Source organism: Solanum verrucosum, unplaced genomic scaffold (genome assembly GCF_900185275.1).
Source record: "Solanum verrucosum unplaced genomic scaffold, falcon-dt-bn FXZP01000048.1, whole genome shotgun sequence".
NCBI classification, from domain to species: Eukaryota; Viridiplantae; Streptophyta; class Magnoliopsida; order Solanales; family Solanaceae; genus Solanum; species Solanum verrucosum.
Genome location: NW_026020157.1, coordinates 2,950,560 through 2,961,494, shown reverse-complemented (window position 1 = coordinate 2,961,494; position 10,935 = coordinate 2,950,560).

Here is a 10,935-nt window from a genome sequence, read left to right as displayed (position 1 = left end):
GCCTCGTGAATTTTAGACAATGAGCACATGATTAAGTTTATGAACTATGAAAATGAATTTATGAAGATATGCATGTCCTTTCTATGGAATTAATATGAATGATTTGAGGTTGCTTTGAGTAAATTATCAATGTTGTACTTAGGAAAGGTTATTCTCACATGAATGATTTGGGTTAAAATGTTTTCTCAACAAAATTTGAATCAAGATATAGGAGCTATTCTAATATAAACTCTAGTTTGGATTTACTATTTAATTGTGTCTTTCCATGGATAAAAAGGTTGAATATGATTAATGACTATTCTATGGGATTTATGCTTAGCATCGAGTGGACTAGCGGTGAGTACCCATGTCCCATAACTATGTGCCACCATAGGTTTGTCATAGACAAACATTACCTAGTGGATCCACTTTAGCTCAAGTTTATGGTTCTCACCTTGGAAATTAAGGACAACTTTTTTCAGTGTGGGATAGACACTGGATTCCATGTTATATCTCACATGGCCTATGTCGGAAATCAGCGAATTTCCCACAATAACGAACTAAGGTTACTTTCAAAAACTATCTAAAATGTGTTTTAAAGATGTTTAGCTTGCACTGAGCATGATTATGACTTAGGTTTTGTAACATGTTATTTTATGATTTAGCTTGGTCTTTGCATGTCATGTAAATTCCTTTTTATCTTGATTTCATAACTCGTATGCATTGCTACCATACTTAGCACATTCCATTTACTTGTGCATACTTGTGCATACATTGTTTCACTAATATAGGGTCCGACGCTCCTATTCTTCACACTTGTAGATACTTGATCGTTTGGAGCTATTACGACCCAATTTCCTCAGTCATGATGGCACATACTAAAAGCCACCTGTAGGTAAGTTGAATCGTACCCACAACAAGAAATAGTGAGTACAAGGATAGAACTAAACTAAAAATAAGGCTAAGAATAAGAAAAGACCAAATTGGAAAGCAATCAAAAAACTATATACAAAAGAAACCCTCCCAGAACCTAGAAATATAAATAATTAATGTTAAGGGTAAAAAAAAGAGTTGACACTTCTTCTTATGTGATAATTGATACAAGGTGAAATATATTTATGAAATATTGAATACATAAAAAAGAATGGAATGAGTAATTTATCCATTTCATTTGACAGTACAATTCTCAAAAGTGGACCACAACAAGCTGTCTCGAAAGCAAAACACAAGCTAACATAAGTATAGAAGGAGACAGGCTGATCTGAATTGCCATATGCTCACCCTCGTCTCCGATATACACAAGCTACAAAAGATGGCACGAACGATTACCGTTGGTAGCTGGTACTAGGACCTGCATCATGAAAAGATGCAGAGTGTAGCATAACTACCAAATCAAGGTACTCAGTATGCATAATAGGTTGACTGAGCAAGAAAGGTAAAAACAATCTGAAAAGGTATAATCTAGACAAATCAGAGGTCAAAGAGTGTATGGATAGAAGTACATGAGCGTACCGAAAGAAAATTTAAATATAACTAAACTAAACTTAACTAGACCCCATAAGCCTAGAAGGTACACTTGTGTGCAAGTTAAAATAAAACCTAAACGGACCCCCATAAGCCCGATAAGTACACATAATAGGTAAGACTACAAGAATAAGATACTCAAACCCAAGATAATAGAATTTGGGCCTCGAAACCAAAGCATTAATCTCAAGCAAGAAAAAATGACCTCTAACCATGAAACGTCAATCTCAAACTGGATATATATAGATATCGCGACCCAGGGATACCTCATAGATGTAACATGGCGTTTAGAATCCCGAAGGATTCTATAAAAGCCACTTAGCTCTCATAAAATAAGAAATAGAACAATAAGAGTAAAACAATATTCCAAGTCCAAAACATTTTATAAAAGAAAAATGGAACTCTAAAATGCTTGTATCATCATAGCCGTCTAATACAATTTAATGAAAATGGTCCTTGCCCATACATCAAGTCCAAAACGAAAGTTTTACTTTTCAACTTTTTGACTTGCTGGTCTAGAATCTCTACCGGAACTTCCTCATAAGAAAGATTCTACTTAATTCCCAAACCTTCTAAGGAAACTATGGATTTCAGATCACCAACACATTTCTTCAACATGGAGACATGGATAACAGGATGCACCGACGCCAACTCATTTGTCAAATCTTCCTTATAAGCAAGCTTACCAACACGCCTCAAAATCTGATATGGGCCTACATATCAGGGACTAAGCTTCCCCTCCTTACCAAACCTCATTACACCCTTCATGGGTGACATTTTCAAGTAAACCCAATCATGGATATAAAACTCAAGATCTCTTCTTCTCACATCGGTGTATGACTTTTGCCGGCTTTGAGTCACTTTTAACCTTTCTCTTATAATTTGAACTCTCTCTATGGCAGCATGTACCAATTCAGAACCTATTAAGGCAACTTCATCCATCTCAAACCAACCTAAAAGAGATCTACAACTCATACCATATAAAGCCTCAAATGTATCCATATCGATACTTAAGTCATAGATATTATTGTAAGAAAACTCAATCAGTGGAAAATGGTCACCCCAGTTACCCTTAAAATCAATCACATAAGCCCTTAACATATCTTCGAAAGTTCAGATAGTACGCTTTGGTTGGCCATCAGTTTGGGGATGAAAGGTCGTACTAAGCTTAACCTGAGTACCAAGACCCTTTTGAAATGACTTCCAAAACCAAGAAGTGAATTGGGTACCACGATTGGAAATACTGGACAAAAGAACATCGTGCAACTTTACCATTTCTTTCAAATACAACTTGGCGTAGTCCCTCACCAACTAATGCACTTTGACGGGAAGGAAATGAGTTGATTTCGTCATCCGATCTACTATCACCCAAATCGAATCATGTTGTCGTCTGGTGCGAGGCAAACCAACTATAAAGTCCATATTTAAGTCTTCCCACTTCCAAGTAGGAATACTAATGTCTTTGGACAAACCTCCCGATTTCTGATGCTCAACTTTCATTTGCTAGAAATTTAGACACTTAACCACAAATCCCGCAATATCCTTCTTCATCCTATTCCACCAATAGACCTCACGTAAGTCACGGTACATCTTTATGGCTCCCGGGTGAAAGGAATTGTGCGAACTATGAGCTTCTGACAAGATTTATTCCCACAAGTCATCAACATCTGAAACACATAACCAACCTTGATATCTAACTACACCATCTACCCCTTGGGAGAAAGCCTTAACGGATTTCTAAAGCACCACTTATTTCAATTCTACCAAAATGGGATCGAGACTTTGTTTGGTTTTACATCCGCCACAAAATACGATTCGAAACCATTGTGAACCATAACACCACCTTTGGTAGAGTCCACTAATTGCACACCTAATCGAGCCAATCTAAGAACATCTCCAACCAAATCTTTCTTTTATTTTTTAATATGAGCAACACTACCCATAGATAATCGACTAAGAGAATTCGCCACCACATTTGCCTTTTCGGGGTGATAGAGAACACTCATATCATAATTTTCAATAACTCAAGATACCTTCTTTGACACAGATATAGATCTTTCTGAACACATATTGCAAACTCTTGTGGTCGGTAAACACATCTACATGAACTCCATACAAATAATGCCTCCAAATCGTTAGCGCAAAAATGACCGCCGCTAATTCAAGGGTGTGAGTAGGATAATTCTTCTGATGAATCTTAAGTTGCCTCGAGGCATAGGAAATAACTTTCCCATTTTTCATAAGCACACATCCTTGCCCAATTATCGAGGCATAACAATAAACCACAAAACTATTTGTCCTTTCTGGTAAGGTCAACACCTGAGTGGAAGTTAGTCTATCTTTCTACTCTTGAAAAGTCTTTTCACATAATTCAGATCATATGAACTTAGCCTTCTTCTGAGTCAACGCCGTCAGACGAGAGGCAATTGAATAGAATTCCTCAACAAACCTTCTATGGAAACCGAATAAACCCAATAAACTTTTAATATCTTAAGCACTTAGAGATCTAGGTCAACTCTTGACCTCATCCGTTTTCTTAGGATCTAACTCAATACTCTTACTTAAAACAATATGACCAAGAAAAGCTACAGACCTTAACAAAAATTCACACTTGCTAAACTTTGCAAAAGGTTGTTGGTCCTTAAGAACTTACAACATGATCTTCAAATGATCGATATGCTCAATCTCACTTCTCGAATAAATCAATATACCATCAATGAACACAATCACAAACATGTCAAGGTATTGTCTAAACACCCTATTCATCAAATCCATAAACACCGTTGGAGTATTAGTCAAACCAAATGACATTACCAAAAAATCATAATGACGATACCGAGTTTGAAAAGCCTTCTTTGGAATGTCATCTTCCTTCACACTCAATTGGTGATAACCCGACCGAAGATCAATCATAGAGAAATAACTTGCTCCTTGAAGTTGGTCAATTAAATAATCCATCATTGGAAGAGGAAACTTATTCTTAATGGTAAACTTGTTCAACTGTCGATAATTAATAGACATACGAAGAGAACTATCCTTCTTCTTAACAAACAAAACTCGAGCACCCCATGGAGAGATACTTGGTCGGATGAAACCCTTATCTAACAAATCTTTTAATTGTTCTTTCAACTCCTTTAGTTCTGTCGGAACCATATGTTAAGGAGGAATATAAATAGGTTATATATCTAGGAGAATGTCAATACTGAAGTCTTTTCCCTCTCGGGAGGAAAACTGGGTAAGTCATCTGGGAACACTTCCAAAAACTCATTAACAATAGGGACCGACTCGAGAGTAGGGGTATCAGAATCTACATCCCTCACCCTAACATAATGGTAAATACAACCCTTAGAGATAATCTTTCTAGCTATAAGACAAGAGACAAACTGACATTTAGGCATAGAATTTCCCCAATTTCACTCTAGGATATGAAAATTCACAAACTAAAATTAACTACACAAGTTCTACAATCAATAGAAGCATAACATGAGTACCGCCAATCCATACCCAAGATAACATCAAAATCTAGCATATTGAGTTGTACAAAGTCAACAAGAGTAACTGTATAGGACAAGGAAATGGGACACTTTCTATAGACCCTTTTAGCCACAATAGAATCATCAATAGGAGTAGAGACAGAAAAAAGGTTCTAACAACACATCCGGAAGAACATCAAACCTCATAGCCACATATGGCGTCACAAAATACAAGGTAGCATTGGGGTCAAGTAAAGCATAAAGATAAAGTTAGAAAACTTTCAACATATTGTAACTACATCGGGAGAACCCTCATGTTCACCATGAGTCTCAAGTGCATAAAATCAGTTTTGCGTAGGTGCATTGGACCCTGAACCACTAGGAGGAGGCTGCTTTGCCTCTCTTCCTTTTGCCATAAGCATTGGGAATCCCTTATTTTGTTACCTCTTTTGCCATAACCAAAGCAACCATTTGTGTCGGCTAGACACTTACCTTCGGGCTTCCTTTCACACTTAGTACAAGTAGACCTAGGTAATGAAGATCAACTACAATTTCATCCTTGGGGATTAGGGTTAGACACCCAATATTTGTTGAACTTAGGAGGAGCATTGGAGGAACCTTGACACAAAAACCTTTGTCGAAATCTGGGATGACCCTGTACATCGGACCATGCATGTGAGAAATTTTCATCACCGGTCTTAGCCCTCTTTACCTCTCTAGACTTTTCCATGAGTTTCTCCTCCCCAGTTTTTTGTGCATGAACCATGAGACGAGAGATGTACATGTCATTGACGAGCATTATGGTAGGACACTTTTTAACCACCCTTTCAGACACAGCTAAAACAAACTTACTCATCTTAGCCCGTAAATCGGCAACCATAGTTGGAGCATACTTAGACAATTGTGTGAACTTTAGAGCATATTTCCTCACATTCATACTTCCTTGTCGAAGGTTAATGAACTCAAGAACCTTAGACTACCTCATCTGAAGGGGAAAGAACCTATCAAGAAAAGCAACCTTAAACTTCTCCAAATCAAGAAGACCCGCATCTTCCGGTCTTCCTTCCTTCCATTGGTTGTACCATATTTGATCCACACCTTTTAGTTGATAAGCGGCCAACTCCACCTTTTCCACCGACATAACTCCCATGATCATCAAAACCTTGTAGACCTCAATAATGAACTCTTGAGGATCTTCCTCAACCTCAGAAACATGAAACTCCGGAGGATTCATCCTAGTGAAGTCCCTCACTCTAGATGTCGTCGTGCCCATATTTGGGTTCACGGGAACCACTACCTCCCTATTGTCTTGGGCCATCATGGCTAGAGTAAACACTTGAAAAGAAGCCCTAACTCCGCATTAGACACTTGCTCAACTAAAGGATCGACCAGAACATAAGGAGCTTGGGGAGGAGCTTCTTGTTCCGAATTCTCTCTCACATTCCTTCTAGTATAAGCTCTTCGTAAAGCCATGTCATGTAGAGAATCGGATAAGGATTAGGAGAGAGAGCTTATAGAGTTGAACTCTATCGCACGACTTAGAGTAATGAAAGAAGTGGAGTTTCCTAATCATCATGTAGCCCCTCATTCATAAATGTGGCGCGCTTCACACTTATGAACCATACTCTACTAGATGTGGCTTATGAGACATCCTAGGACCATTCTAAACATTGTGCTATAATTACCAAGTATGTCACGACCTAGGGGTACCCCCTAAATATAACATGGCGTATAGAACCCCGAAGGACTCCATACAAGCCACTTAGTTCTCATAACATTAGAAATAGAACAATAAGTGTAAAACAAAAGGTCAAGTCCAAAATATTTTAAAAAAGAAAAACGGAAGTCTAAAACACTTGTCTCATCATAAACATCTCATACAATAGAATGGGCCTAGCCAATACATCATGTCCAAACGATAAATAAAAGAAGAGCAACTAAAACAATGAAAGTTCATCCTCGAAGCATGAGGACTCACCAAAGCTCGGAATATCTCAAGTCAACCTTTAGCCACAAAGTTGATGACCCTGACTGTCGGATCCTACATTTGGGGAAATGTGGGCAAGAGTATGCGTTAGTACAAAACAGTATACCAAGTCTGGTAGCTATGCATAAAACATTTAAATAATGCAAAAAGGGACATTGCACTTCTAAACAGGAAATTAATCAAGCTAAAACATGATATTAGAGAGTTAGAAAACAAAAGTCATAAATCATGGTCAATGCAAGCTACCATCATCTTTAAAGACTTTGAACTTATATGCAATACTTCTTGAAGTCATCTTAGTTCATTATTAATGTGGGGAGTCAGACCTAACCAACATAGAGACAATGTGAGCTATAACATGATCCCCAAGTGTCTCCCACAATGAAAAGAGTTGTCCTACTTGCCAAGGTAGAACCATGAACTTCTAGCTTAAGTGGATCCACTAGCTAATGTCTCTTGAGACAATAATCCTATGGGGGCACATAGGTAAAGGATAAGGAGATTGCTTGTAGAAACCCAACCTTTACTAACAGGAGAGTCTCAACCTAAATATCCTCTCGGTGCTTAGCATAAATCCCATTGAAGAGTCATTTCTTACTTGACCTTATTGTTCATGAAAAGTGTAACGACCTGAGAGCACCCCCTAGTCGTTACCGGCGTATTCGACCTCAAAGAGGTCTTATACAAGCCCTTAGCATTCATCATAGCATTTATCATAAAATAAAATCACGAAAAATTTAAAACTTTTACTTTGGAAGTTCAACTTCACTTCATATATGAAAAACAAAATCTAACTTCGTCACATTGTACCATCTAGATATAGAAGTATCGAAAATGGGACTTAGCCCTTAGATTAATAAGAAGTCTTGAAATAGGAAAGTAAAACAATGTCTTTCAACATAAGCAAATAACTAAACATAGAAGCTAGATCATAGGGTCTTGGCCTCGGACTGGAGGACTCACCAACTTGGGGAAGCAACTCCAAGTGTCTTGAGAAGTAAGCTTGAATCCTCAACGGCTAGAACCTAATTGTTTGTGGAAAAGCGAGAAAATATGGGTTAGTACAACACACGTACTAAGTATGGCTAGTATGCATAAAAACCATTGAAACATGCATAAAAAAACATTTAGTCAAAACATGCTTTTTACCAAGTAAATCCAATATGCACACCAAGTAAGCATCATAGTCGAATCCAACATAATATCATCCCAACATGTAGACAACCCAAACAATACTAGTCCAATGCAAAGAATAGAACCCCATAACCCTATTTAAAGCCAAGTTTCACATTAAGCAATGTACTTCATGCATACATTCATAAGATCATATCTCATCATAACTTACCATATTCATAATGATCATACATAACATAACTTCAACATACATAAGTCATAAGCATCATAATCACAAGAGAACACTACTACAACCATCTCGTAGGATCCCACAAGTGCAATGTGCAAGAGAAGTCCCATACCCTCCCTTACACTATGTAGAAACCCTTAACAAAGCCCTAGTAATAGTACACACCTTTCATACATTCATTTACTTTTACATTAGGGAAGTATTGCAATAACCGACATAGACCATGAGAGCTACATGGAATCCAGTGTTCTACTCCCACATCGAAAAGAAAGGGTTAACACTTGCCTAAGGTGTAACCATTCGTACATAGCTATCTAGGTGGATCCACTAAGCTAGAATCCTATGTGGGCACATAGTTAAGGGTCAAGGAGATTGCTTCTAGAAACCCTAACTTACTAAACGTGGGGGTTTCCATCTTATGAGACAACACATAACGTGGGTAATCCGGACTTGCTAAACGTGAGGAAACCCATGTGGGGAGCCGAACTTACTAAATGTGAGACCCCCATCTCATTTACATGCCCTTTCGGTGCTAAGCATCTGATTCCCTTTAGTAATAATATTTAGTCATCACATAAGTTCACATTAGCCTTTAATAGACCCTAATGTAGACATCTTACCATAATAGTTCATATATGTTCATAAGTGAGCAACAATCCTTTCACTTTAGAAACACTTAGCAAATGAGTAAACCTTTCACTTTACATTACATTATAATCAATAAAACTGCCTTTCAATCATATAGCAATCATACCATAACATACATACATACCTCATAGCTAATTCAAGTGTAGAGGGTTAAGGATGAGGAAACTAGGTCATCAACACCATAACAACACATTAGGTATAGCATCATTATAATCTACGTAATTTACCTTTCATACTTGAGTTCAAAGAAGAACCAACCTTCATTCCTTCTTGCCCTTCATGGGTAATTCATACTTCAATTACCAAACAATTCATAACCAATACATAATACAAGGTAATTCATGAAGTAATAACATAATAGACATCAATATAAGAAATTGACATATTCCATTCATAGTCTTCAAGGCTTCATTCAAAGACTCAACCCTAATTTCATAGAAATTATGCATAACCTAGTGTAGAATCATCTTACAAACATGAATTATATAACATCACTTTCAATTCATAGCCTTCAATCGATATCCAACACAAACTAGGGTTAGAATTAGGAAAAGAAGGAGAAACATGGGTCTCATGGGGAATTCTTCAAGAAACCACCAATACAACATAAATTCATCCATCTTTGTTCGTAGAACATCAATCAAAGTCAGTTTATAACATCAATTTCACTTTAAAAGGAAGACCCACATTTTTTTATTGAAACCTAGAAATTAGAGATTTTGAAATTCATCTTGAAGGGGCCTCTTGGGGAAAGGAATCCCAAGAGTGATAAGAAACCATACCTTATTGACGAATTAACATAGAAAATCCGAGTTGAAACCTTGGAGAGTTGGTCTTCTTCTTGAATCTCCAATCTTCTTCAATGGAGTTCTTGAGAAGAGAGAGAGAGTTAAGAGAAGGAGGAACTTTAGGTTTAGATCTTCGGGGTTTTGTGTTTGAGTGATAAAAGTGAGGTAATTTGACTTAAAAATCATTATATACACGTCCCCTAAAGTACCCTAAATACCCCTCACTTAGTTGGACTCTTTAATGAAAGTAAAAATGGATTTCTAAATTTCTGCATTTTCGTCGCGGGACAAGTCCGCGATGCGGAGCTGATCCCTAAAGATATTTGGAATTAAATTTCGAGACAATAGAGTCCACGACATGACCGTGTCGCGAACTAATTGTTTGCTCCTTGTGGGAGCTAGTCCGCGACGCGGAGCTATTCATTCCAACTGCAATTTACAAGCTTGCTTGGCCAAGGTTGGGGTCCTCCTCGGGGCTTCGTAGGGTGGCCCCGGGGTGTCGTATTCGAACGTTTTAACCCTATAAACATATATTTACCTAATTTAAACCTTTTTTAACAAGATTATACCATCATTCAACACACCCAAACCTACCCAAAACCTAAGGACACAGTAGAACACATTTCTCTCTAGTTTCCGGACGTTGTGGTCGTTTCTTGACGTTTAGACTTTTACTCTTCCAAACAAATTCAATTGCATTAATGTAGGTTTAGAAACATCATTTTTACTATTTTTAAGTGATTATTCATAAGGTGAGGGTCTAACTTAAGTCATAGAATTTTCGGGGTGTTACAATATCCCCCCTTAGGAACATTCGTCCCCGAATGTCACTTGGACTTCTTTCTAGGGAGACAATGACTCAAACTAGAAGCACAACAACCAGTCATATCAACAACATCATATCATCATGTCATATAGGAATTTAATCCACAACATCACTATGCTCAAAACTCTTTACTTCACATAAGTATAGGAGGAACTACCTTTTCCATGTTCAATGAGCATCAACATATATATTAAGCAATCTACAGGATATTTCTTTAACAAGACAACATCAAGTATGCTTATTACAACTCTCATGAAGACAACATCTCACAACATCTATGGATGCAATTTCAACCATGAGAAACAAAATTCATGAAAACTCAAAATACAATTTAAGCATGAATTTTC